The following is a 10,725-nucleotide window of genomic DNA, read 5'->3' as shown; positions in this document are numbered from 1 at the left end:
CTTCATATAACATTTCTCATGCATTTCCCATGTTTTATTTCAGTTATTTTTTTCAATCTGTACTTAAATTAGTTCTCTAGACCTTCACAGAGCAACAATTCAAATATTTAAAGCTGCAAAAATCAATATTGTTACATTAACAATGGATTGACTATGTGTAAGTGGACATACATGGTGCCATGTAACCACTTTTAAGTCATTGTTTTTCCTGTAGCTGTTCCTCATTTTTTTGTACTGTCATTTACCTTTTCCCATTTTGTTTAAGCTGATGTCACAATTCCCCCCGAGTTGATTGCAGGGTTATTCAGTTCACCTGTTGCGCAGCATACAGGGATTGGCTCCTAAATAAGAATTGAGAGCAACTTGGTGTATTTCTGCTCTTGGCCAATCAGGGTTTGATGACGCCCTTTCTTTAGGGCTTAAGAGAGGTGGGGAATTGCACACCCAGGGCCTTCTGATCCTTCCTTGACTTAATTCGATCCTCATTTTAGCAGATATTGTCAGCCAGAAACTAGGTCAATAGGCCCATTTGAGACTTCTTTGCGATTTTCAGTTTTTCTGAATGAAAGTGATTTTCAGCATTCTGAAACCTGCCTTGAGAATATGAAAGAACATGTTTGCACTAGGTTACCTGCATCAGGGCAGATCTTAATGCTATTCGTGCAAGAGTTTGCCGATAAACCTAATTCCCACAGGCTTTAATTTATTGGTTTATTTTCATAGTATTTTGGATCAACGGATGTACATAAAGCCTGACATCCAGCGCATCTCTCACGCGTGATGTCCCTCCCCTTCCGCTACCTCTGTCATCTATTTTTTCAAGGGAACCGCAGCTGCATCCGGGGATTAGCGCCAGCCAGGACAGTAGTGACTGGATTAAAGAAATACAAACAAGCCAGAGTGTTTTTCCCCTATCCCAGAATAGTTAAGCGGCGTAGCCGGACAATACACCAGTGCTGACACAGCGTTGAGGAGATATGACCTATTATACACGTTTCTGTGTCATTTTTTAAGAAGGCTTTTTTTATTATTATTGCAGTGGTGTTTTATTATAATTCAGAGGCATTTTTAATTGTGAAGGCACATTTGAGATTTGTTTTTCCACATAGTTTTTTGTATTATGTGATTGGTTCTCAGGCTTCTTCCCGATCAGCTGAAATCTGGAAAATCGGTACCACCACATTCGTGCAAAGCGCACTCTCATCAACTCAGTTTCCAGATGCAGCAGGCAGCACTTTTCAGTGAAAAAGCTCTGATAAACCGACTGTATACTACCTGTCCAGCACTAAAATAGTAAATTTCCATCCCACTGCACCATGCAGTACTGTATATGAAATGTTTGGATTCTGTTCTCGAACATACATTTGCTACTGTACAGTGTGTGTTCTCCTCTGAAGCAAAGCCTTTAGGTGTACATTTCAGATGAGATCAAATTGACCATCAGACAAATTGGTGCTTTATATAGCCCAACAATATTTTCCAAACAAGGCTTCAACATCTGTACAATATACAGAACCTGTGGCCTGTGGCCGTTTGTTATGTAACACTGTATTGTACTTATGTGAAATACTACCAAAAATACCACTTAGAAGACATGACTGCATTTAACACCACCAAATGCAACAGACAACCAACAAATAATGGCGACTTGACCTTTAAATGGAGATGTCACCCCTTGTTTTAGTCTCCGTTTGCAATTAAGACCTTAAGCATCAAAGTCTGATTTGATTTGTCCTCATTAAAACTCATTACAATAATATCAAGGTTTATGCTGTCCAGAACTAAAACTATATATATATATACATAATATGTACTATGTAGAACATACATTATCTACACATTTAAATATAGGTAAATTATAAAGTCCAGCATGTCAGCCTATCCAGCTGTAGGCCCGGCACTCCACCCGTGGGTTTTCTTTATAAACGACCGTGTAACCACACTCTGTCCTGATCCGACGGCACTTACTGGGCCAGGAGGTGGGCTTCATTGGCCTGGAAGGACCGAGAAGAGATATGTTAGGAGAAGGAAAAAGAACTATTCACAATGACAGAATTCCCACAAGCACGGCTTGGTCTAATTGAAATCAATTAAAGGTGCAGTAAGCGATGCTGCGCAAAGATTGTTATTTGAACTCAACTGCCAAGCACTCCTTTCTGTTTGTTTTCCATTTACACAGCCAGTGGTGTGTATTAACACCTGATTTTTTTTCTTCTGTGCACACAGAAAATAGAGAGCTAGGTGACCATCAGGAGATAATCACTGAATGTGACAAAAAGTGTATTGGATTAACATGACTTACTATACCTTTTATTTTTGACCTGAAGGGAATAATCTACTCACGCAAAGCAGTAGAAACCAAAGTCATGACAGAAGCACTTGTCACAGCCTCTCCGGAAAGACTCTCCTGGTCTGTAGTGCATGTCTTTATATGAACACGTGCCTGTGGAGGGAAATGAGCACCACAATGACATATCAATGTGTTTCTTTCCATTCTTTTCCTGTCCAGTTCCAGGTTTGACCCTGCTATAGCTGAAAGCATACATGGTTTAAAGGTTACATCAAAACTTTGCAGATTCTATATATTTCTGCCTTCACGGCAAAATACAGAAAGCCCTGCTGCAAAGGGTTAGGCAGATGTCTAAATCTAGCATCCACAGTGAATTATCCTCCCATTTCTGCAGGTTTGCAGGAGCTGTCCTCATGGGGTATATGTCCGTCACCTTGAGAATGGGATCAATAGGAACACGCTGATCTGCTGTGAAGAGCCCCACAGGGCTGAATGCAAGGTCTGTGTATAGATGACCAAGTCTGCAGCCAGCCAGTTGGGGTTGGTTTAATGGCTAAGGTCACAAGTATTGATTTATGCTCTGTGGCCATAAAGTAGCAACCTCAGGACTGGGCTGGGGCGTACAAACACATGATTTTGAGTAATAATTCTACAGGGAAGCAGAAGTAGTTCTTACCTTTTATGTGGTACACAGAGGCTTCTGAGTATCCGTTGCTCAACACAAGGATGAGGGGCAAGCAGAAAGCAAACACCAGCGATAGAGAGCATCCATGAATTTTACTTTTTGAATGTAACATTGTTAAATAAAAATAAAAAAAATGTAACAATCCAACCTGTTTTTTTTTTTTTTTAAACTATTTCTGACTTTTGGTGGTATCACTAGTTTAATTCTTATATTACATGTCCAGTAAAGTCCTTGTGATGGCCCAGTACACTGGCTAATATTTATAGTCTCACATCACTACTGGGGAGAGAGAGAGAGAGAGAGAGAGAGAGAGAGAGAGAAAAAAAGCATCTCCACATGTTTAGTTCCCTGGTTTCTTCCCAGCGTCCAACTTTTGTTTCAGAGCGAGGTGTGTTTGGAGTTTAGCCGTGTACCCATGCGTTCCTAAATATTACCTTTGGCCCTCACTTGCTTGCGTCAAGGCTGCGTGGGCGAAAGGATGGCCGGCACTCAAACGAGACGGTCGATCGGTGCAGTGGTGGCCACATCTTTTGTCAGCCTGTTTACCATCTAACCTCATTTTATCTTTAACTTACACATTCTCCTCCCCCCTCTTTCTATCACCCCCAACACCACCTCCCGATACCCACAGATGCTGACTATGAAGCTAAACCTATTTTCATGACTGCTGACATTGTCAAAAAACAACTCTTTGTGCTGACATTGTCCTTTGTGCGAAGGAAATTGGTTCAAGCCAAATGATCACAGAACTGCATTCTGAAACCTCAAAACTGCATGAAAAACATTCCAAACTTCAAAATCTATTTGCCTTGTATTCCGGGCAACATAGCTTTTTGAGATGTATTCTATATTACTGTATACTGACTGCATCTGATATTCAGACAGAGTAAGGAAATGACGAGAGTGTTATGGTTTGAACAGGACATGTTTCTGCTTTAAACTGTTTACAAATGCTGCGGTACATATAGCATGAAGTAAAGACCACAATGTTGCCAAAAAAGTACAGTATGTTTGATTTTTTTGCTGTATATACTTTGTAGATGTAGTCTCACATCTGGAAAAATAGCTCAAATATTTGAGGGCAAGGTCAAGAAGCTGCATAGAGGTGTAGATACGATAGATATGTCAAAAATATAGACCTATAGAGGGAAAACTGCTGTATCTATATGGGACACACACACACACAGGCAGATCTTACTGCATGTGTGACTGACCGCAGGACAGTTTGTGGTCAGTCTCTTCCTTCCTGACAGCCTCTGGCCAGTAACCAGTCGACACACCATGCTCTGACAAAAGAGAAAACAAACAGGACATCAAGGGACTGGAAGGAACTTGTGGTGGCCGCGGGGCTCCAGCTAGAACCACCACTTCCTTCACCTCAACCCTTTAGTCACACAGGAACAGTTTCACGGTGTTCGATGGCACGGTGGTTAGTGGTGGCTCACACAGCGAGAAGTTCTTTTTTTTTTTTACATAACCGGTACTGCTGGACACTTTTCTGTGCAGACTTTGCATGTTCTTCTTGTCTATCGGTTTTTCAGGTGGTCCGGTTTTCTATAGGGAACACATATTAGTGAAACAGAGATTCTAAAACTTGCCTGGTGTGACCAGTTTCCAAAGAATTATGTCTATGTTTGAAGTCAATGCACGTCATGATTTATGTCCAATGCTAATTTTCAGTACTGCACTGTAGAGGAGGGTGTGGAAGTTGGAGTGGTGTCCTTTCATACAGGAAACTGGAGTTTGGGTCCTGGTCACAGACGTGCAAGTCCTTTTCATTAACTTGAAGCAGGTATTACTATTATGAATTAGTGCTTGTTTGACATATTAGATCTGTTCTCATGATTTCAAATTATTATGATATACATACATAAATGATATCATTGTTGTTAAAACATAATGCCTCAGGCCCTTTACGTATATAGACTTGTGATGTAACAGCCAAATAGTGACGTAAATTGTCTTGGCATATGTGTTTACTATTAAAACCTTTTGCTGCAGATTGGACAATACATTGTGCCTGTATTTGTTTTGAACATTTGTGACAGAAACAGGAGTGGCCCTCCTTGTATGGATCTCTGAAAGACTTTAGAAATTAATTGTATTTGTACCCAGATTCCATGACCACTTGTTATGGAAGATGCACATGCTGTATTTCTGAAACCCCAGCATTGTTGAGCCACATTTTTGAGGAATTGAACAGACATTCTTGCAGCGTATTCGCAGAGTGGAATTCTAAGTTCAATATCTTGATAAATGGCTGTCACACGGTGTGGTAGGTCAAAAAAACAGTTTCATGAGAGAGGCTGACTGTGGTAGGTTGGCTGTAAACAAGTGAAAGAGGTTTTGCCTCTGGAGTGTTAACAGCGTGGTAGGTCGAGTGGGACTGAGAGCAGCAGAGAAGGACCACACAGACTCCCAAACCACTGATCACAATGCCATGACAAGGTGTGGAGCCATTAGTCAAAAACATTTCTATTACCATCATTGCACACCTCCTCTAACCTACAAAAACCCGCTACTGTAGATCAACAACTGCTTCGGTGACTTAGCTGTTAAATTGACTTTGCCCCAGTGTTTTTAACAACATAAATTACAATCCAAGAAAAAGCTATCAAATTTCAGCATGCATTCACGGTTTTTAACATCTGTAGCTCTATTTGGAAGGAATTTATGAATTGCTTTGCCGATCAGCTTTAATTTGATACAGAGTGAAGTATCTCAACAAATATTTGATGGATTGTCATGAAATCTTTAACTGACATTCATATTTCTCAGATGATGAATCCTACTGACTTTTGTGGTCCCTTGACTTTTTTTCCATACGTCACCATAAGGTCGACGTTTTAAGTGAAATATATCAACAACAATCCAGTGATTTCCTATGAAACATGGTGCAAACCCCCTTACACTGAATTATAATACAGTGCTGTTGGTGATCATCAGGTCAGAGTTATACTTTTTTCAATACTTTGTTTTTATGACCAAACACTTGCAAAAATAATAACATTCCCATGAGCCTCAGCTTTATGTTTAATGCTAATTAGTAAATGTTAGCATGCTGAGGGAGCGTGTCTATGTTCCTCCTGCCTATGCTCCCTCAGCTCAAACCCTAACCCTAACCCTAACCCCTAAACCAAGATGATCAGTTTTACTGCCCAATGAATAGAAGGTCACATATCCAAAACATAAAATACAAATGGGGGGGGGGGGCTGAGGGAACATAAGACCCTAATTTTGATGCATGGGAAATTTAATAGAATTGAGGGAACACAGGGCTGAGGGAACATAGGGATGACCCCCATGCGAACACATTCAATTCAGATGGTGAATATGGGAAACATTATACCTGCTAAACATCAGCATGTTAGTATTGTCATTGTGATCATGAAAGCATGCTGAAGTTAGCATTTAGCTCAGCCTAAGTGCAGCCTCACAAAGCCACAAGCATGGCTATAGACTCTTAGTTTAGTTTCATTACGTATACTAAACAAATAATTATGCTCTGGATTATTGTGGTTGATTATATACCATGCAGGCAGTGTGTGCATGTGAAACCAGTAACCAAAATGTAAGAAATCAGGCTAATTTAAAGTGTGAGATTAGGGAGACTGTTGTATTTTCACACCTACCTCGTTTGGTCCGGACCTTTTTAGACTTTTCAGTTTGGTTCAAACCAAAATTACAGGTGTAGACCCTCCCTTGGACCAAACAGCCAAATCTTGGTATAACAAAAAGATATAGTCTCGGTCCGGATCAACTTGAATCATGGTCTGGTATTCGTTTTGAGTGTTTGGATGGTTCAGACCATCACACCGATTACAGGAAGTTCTGTCTATCTCTCCGCTATCGTCATGTTGAGTAGGGAAGCTCCTATAAGGAATAGCTCAGTGCTTAGTGTAGACAATCGAGTGTTTCGTGGATCAAGATAAGAGAGAGTGATGTTGGAGGAGCTCATAGCAGATAATAAATTAGCAGTTAAGTGGTAGTAAATAAATGCTGTGGCTCCTCGATCCTCAAGTAAAGTTCCCGTGTCTTGCTTCTCAACAACGCGGCAAAACAAAATAAGCCGCAGTATCACAGGGAGAGCAGGAGTCAATTGGAAAAAAAACTCACAAAACCTCAGACACTAGAGAGAGGATAAGAGGATGGGGAAGCCCGTCCACAAAGCAATGTAGCCGGCTATTTTCATAAACGGACATTTCAACCTCTCCATTTTCAAAAATAACATTGTGCACAGCTGTCACTTTGCCGGCATGAGCATGCCAAACCTCTAGGTGGCAGTGTAACGAGAAGCTCAAGCCCACGCTAGCCAATCAGAATCCCGAAAATAGCAACAGCAACGAATCACTTCCTCTCTCTTCTCTTCCTCACTTCCTCGGCTGCCTAAACCTCCATTTGTCTCAGTTTACATGCAAACGTGCAAACGAAGCGAATTCTCCGTATGCGTGTAAACGAAGGGCACAAACGAAGGGAAATGTCTTCGTTTTTTAAAATAACCATGTACGTGTAAACAGGGTATACAAGTATCTGGAGACATAGTTAATGTAGATGATAACAGGATGTACTGTAGGTATGTCATGTATAGTTCTTTATTGCGCTTGCATAATTGCAATGTGAAACCGAAACTAACCAGATCAAATGTATACAATGTTAAAAAAAACATTAACCATGGTCCGGACCTTCGCCCTAAGATTATGATTAAAAAAAAACTGTACGCACAAAACATACAATATACCATGGTGGGCCTAATTGCATTTGCAATGTATGTGTACTTGATGTCAATGCTGAAATGATATACTGTATCATTTGGCTGTAGTATGTTGTGCTTTGATGGTAATTGGTTTGGGTCCCAGGCGAAGAATTAACTTGCTTAAATGTCAGTTCCAAACCTAAATGGCAGTGAAACGTTTGAGGTTTCTAAAAGTAGAACTTTGTACTTTAGTGAAGCCAGCCTTGTGGTATCGAAGTCTCATCCTGCTTTACAGTTCCAAATAGATACCAAACAGAATTCAATAAATAACCCTGCTGGGTGACCAGTGTGGTGGTTGCTAAAAGCAGACCACACAGAGGATGAACCCGCTGATGAATTACAGGTACTTACTGTAAGCCTGAGACAAGCTGCGGATTCTCAAGTCACAGGCGGTCTCAGGCTATGCCACCCTCTTAGTGCGCATCTGTGTGCAAAGGCCCTGTGTGATATTTTTGGTTGTGTGACTCACCCTCAACACTCCAGCAGAACTGGATGCTCTGGTTTGGCTCTTAATTACATAACTAGTCCTGTTTCAACCACAACTTTGTGCATGATGGTGGATACTGGCATCAGGACCTTTTTTATGGTAGAAAACAATATAAAGCAGTATGTACCAGAACAGTGTGCATCGCTTTGCTTTAAATCCACATGATTCATTGATTCAGACAGGATCATGTTTTTGAATGTAAAATATTTTTATTCGACCTTCTCAAAATGTGTTTCAATAACAGAAATTGTCATCATGGTGAGTTGGAATACTATTCACAAATAGGAATTAATTAGACATTATAATTTTCAAATCAAAATCAGCATGTCATAATTCATGAAAAGCAACAAGCCTCTTTCAGACTCTGTCCACTTGTCCATGATCAAGCAACTTTATAAATAGACTTTTATACATTTTTGGGTGTTGACATTTCAACAAGCAGTCATCCATTAGTCAATCAAAATTGAATCTGAGATGTTAAGTCTGATGTGACAGAACAACAATCATCATACATCATACCAAAATACATAGAAAGTAAACCATAACAGAAAGAGTCTGCAGTTAACACAAAACAAAGATCTCATCAGAAGTACTTGACAAATATCAGTATATCATTCTTTTGTTATACAAAACAAAAACAGATTATTTCTTTTTTTTTCATGTTAACACATGATAGTTGTTGGTATTTTGGCAAAATCTGCATTTCAGGAGTTAACAGAAAGTAAACTATTATCATAATATAAGTCACTGGACAGTATTCATCTTTGCCCCCGACCCGTCCCACCCCCCAACATTATGTCTTTATACATGATATTGCATGATAAAAATCATGGTGAAATCATTGACATATCAATAACATTTACAAAGTCAACAAACATTGTGTTTGCTGCTAGAGATTGGAAATGACTTCTTATCAACTCAGTCCTTTTTTATTAGCTTTTCGTTCTTTTTCACGTCTTTATGTGATTCAATATTTCAAGATTGAGGTGAATTCAGCTTTGGAGTCCAATTAAACTTAAAAAAAAAAGGAAAATCAAGTGCTATTTTTGTTATACATATCAAAATGTTTCTGCGAATTGAGTAAAAAAAAAAAAAACTTAACTATTTTAGTTTGAATTGTTCGACTTGAAACTGAATTGACCTCAAATCTGCAGTCAAACCCATCTAGCTTCAGGGTTCAGTCAGAGTTTGTAGTCTTTAGTAGAAAAAACACTACAGCGTCACTACTTGTTTTGCTGGTTCTGCACCACATCTGAATTAAATCAAGAGTTCTTAGAGGCACCTGGAGTGGTACAAATATGTGCTCATCAGGGTTAAGGTATTGTCAGTTCCTTGTTTAAGGTATATTTCAGTTCATCATCAAGTCCTCAGGAACAGGAGTACCCAGAGAGTAGACCAGACCAATGATCACACAGGTAATGATGCTAAGAAGCCTGACGTGACCGCTAAGGCCTCAGGGCTTTTTTTCTTTGTTATTTCCGTTTTCGTAGATTTGTAGTGTATATCCTGGGCCCGTGAAAGAATTCCCAAATAAGAGATGCACGATGTCTGAATCACAATATATACTATATGAGAGACATTACCGCCACCGCCATTTATACCATTAGATATAAAAAACAAAATCACCATGCTAATGTCTCAGCAAATGCACTAATTTTCTCAAATGATCATGTACATATCAAAACATATTTCTTGCAATGCCAAATAGATGAGGTCTGTAGATACCGTTTACATGTTTTCTTTTGTATTTCTTTGAAATGCTTGCACAGTTACTTCAAGGTTAAAGTGAACATTTTTCTTGAATGAGGGCCCACCACTCCTAACCTAAGATGGTTGATAGATGTAGGCTAAGGTCTGTGCAGAACCTAGATTCAGCATAAGGGCTGTTTTCATATTATCTTAAAGGCCCAGCTTGGAAACCCAGAGTAGTACTGTTGTACATAAATGTATCAAACTGAAACTTTACTCACAAGGGCCTCTGTGAAGTAATGTCATTTGGCCGATGACCACATCACAAGAGCATCGACTAAAAATGCTTTCGTCCGACTTGTTGTTTGTTCATTTCCATAATAAGCCTTTAATACAGTACTGTGTTCACAGCTTCCTGAGAGTTAGCTAGCTACTGTTCTGAAAAACACACTACACATCTAGCTATCTGCTCATTATATGTATTTAGTGTAGGGATGCACCAAAAAACAATTCAGGATACCTCACTAGGCCAATATCTGGCTGAAATTAGGTATCTTACCTTACATTAACCCATTACATAATTCTATTTAATGTATCCTCATACAACTGTCCGTATGATATCTTTGAAAAGTTATGCACAATTTCTTTGTGCATTATCCTACGAATGCCCAGCAACACGAGCGATCAGTGGGCCTGCGCAAGCCCTTGCAGTTTAGGCAACAAAACTACTTGGTTAGGTCTAGGAAAAGATTGTGTTTTGGGTTAAAGCAATTCTTACCCACTTGAAGTATGTGCCTCCTGGGTGAAAGTCCTGTGTTTGT

Source organism: Perca fluviatilis, chromosome 5, assembly GCF_010015445.1.
Source record: "Perca fluviatilis chromosome 5, GENO_Pfluv_1.0, whole genome shotgun sequence".
Taxonomy (NCBI): Eukaryota; Metazoa; Chordata; class Actinopteri; order Perciformes; family Percidae; genus Perca; species Perca fluviatilis.
The sequence above is the reverse complement of the archived record's forward strand: the minus strand, read 5'-3'. Positions refer to the sequence as shown.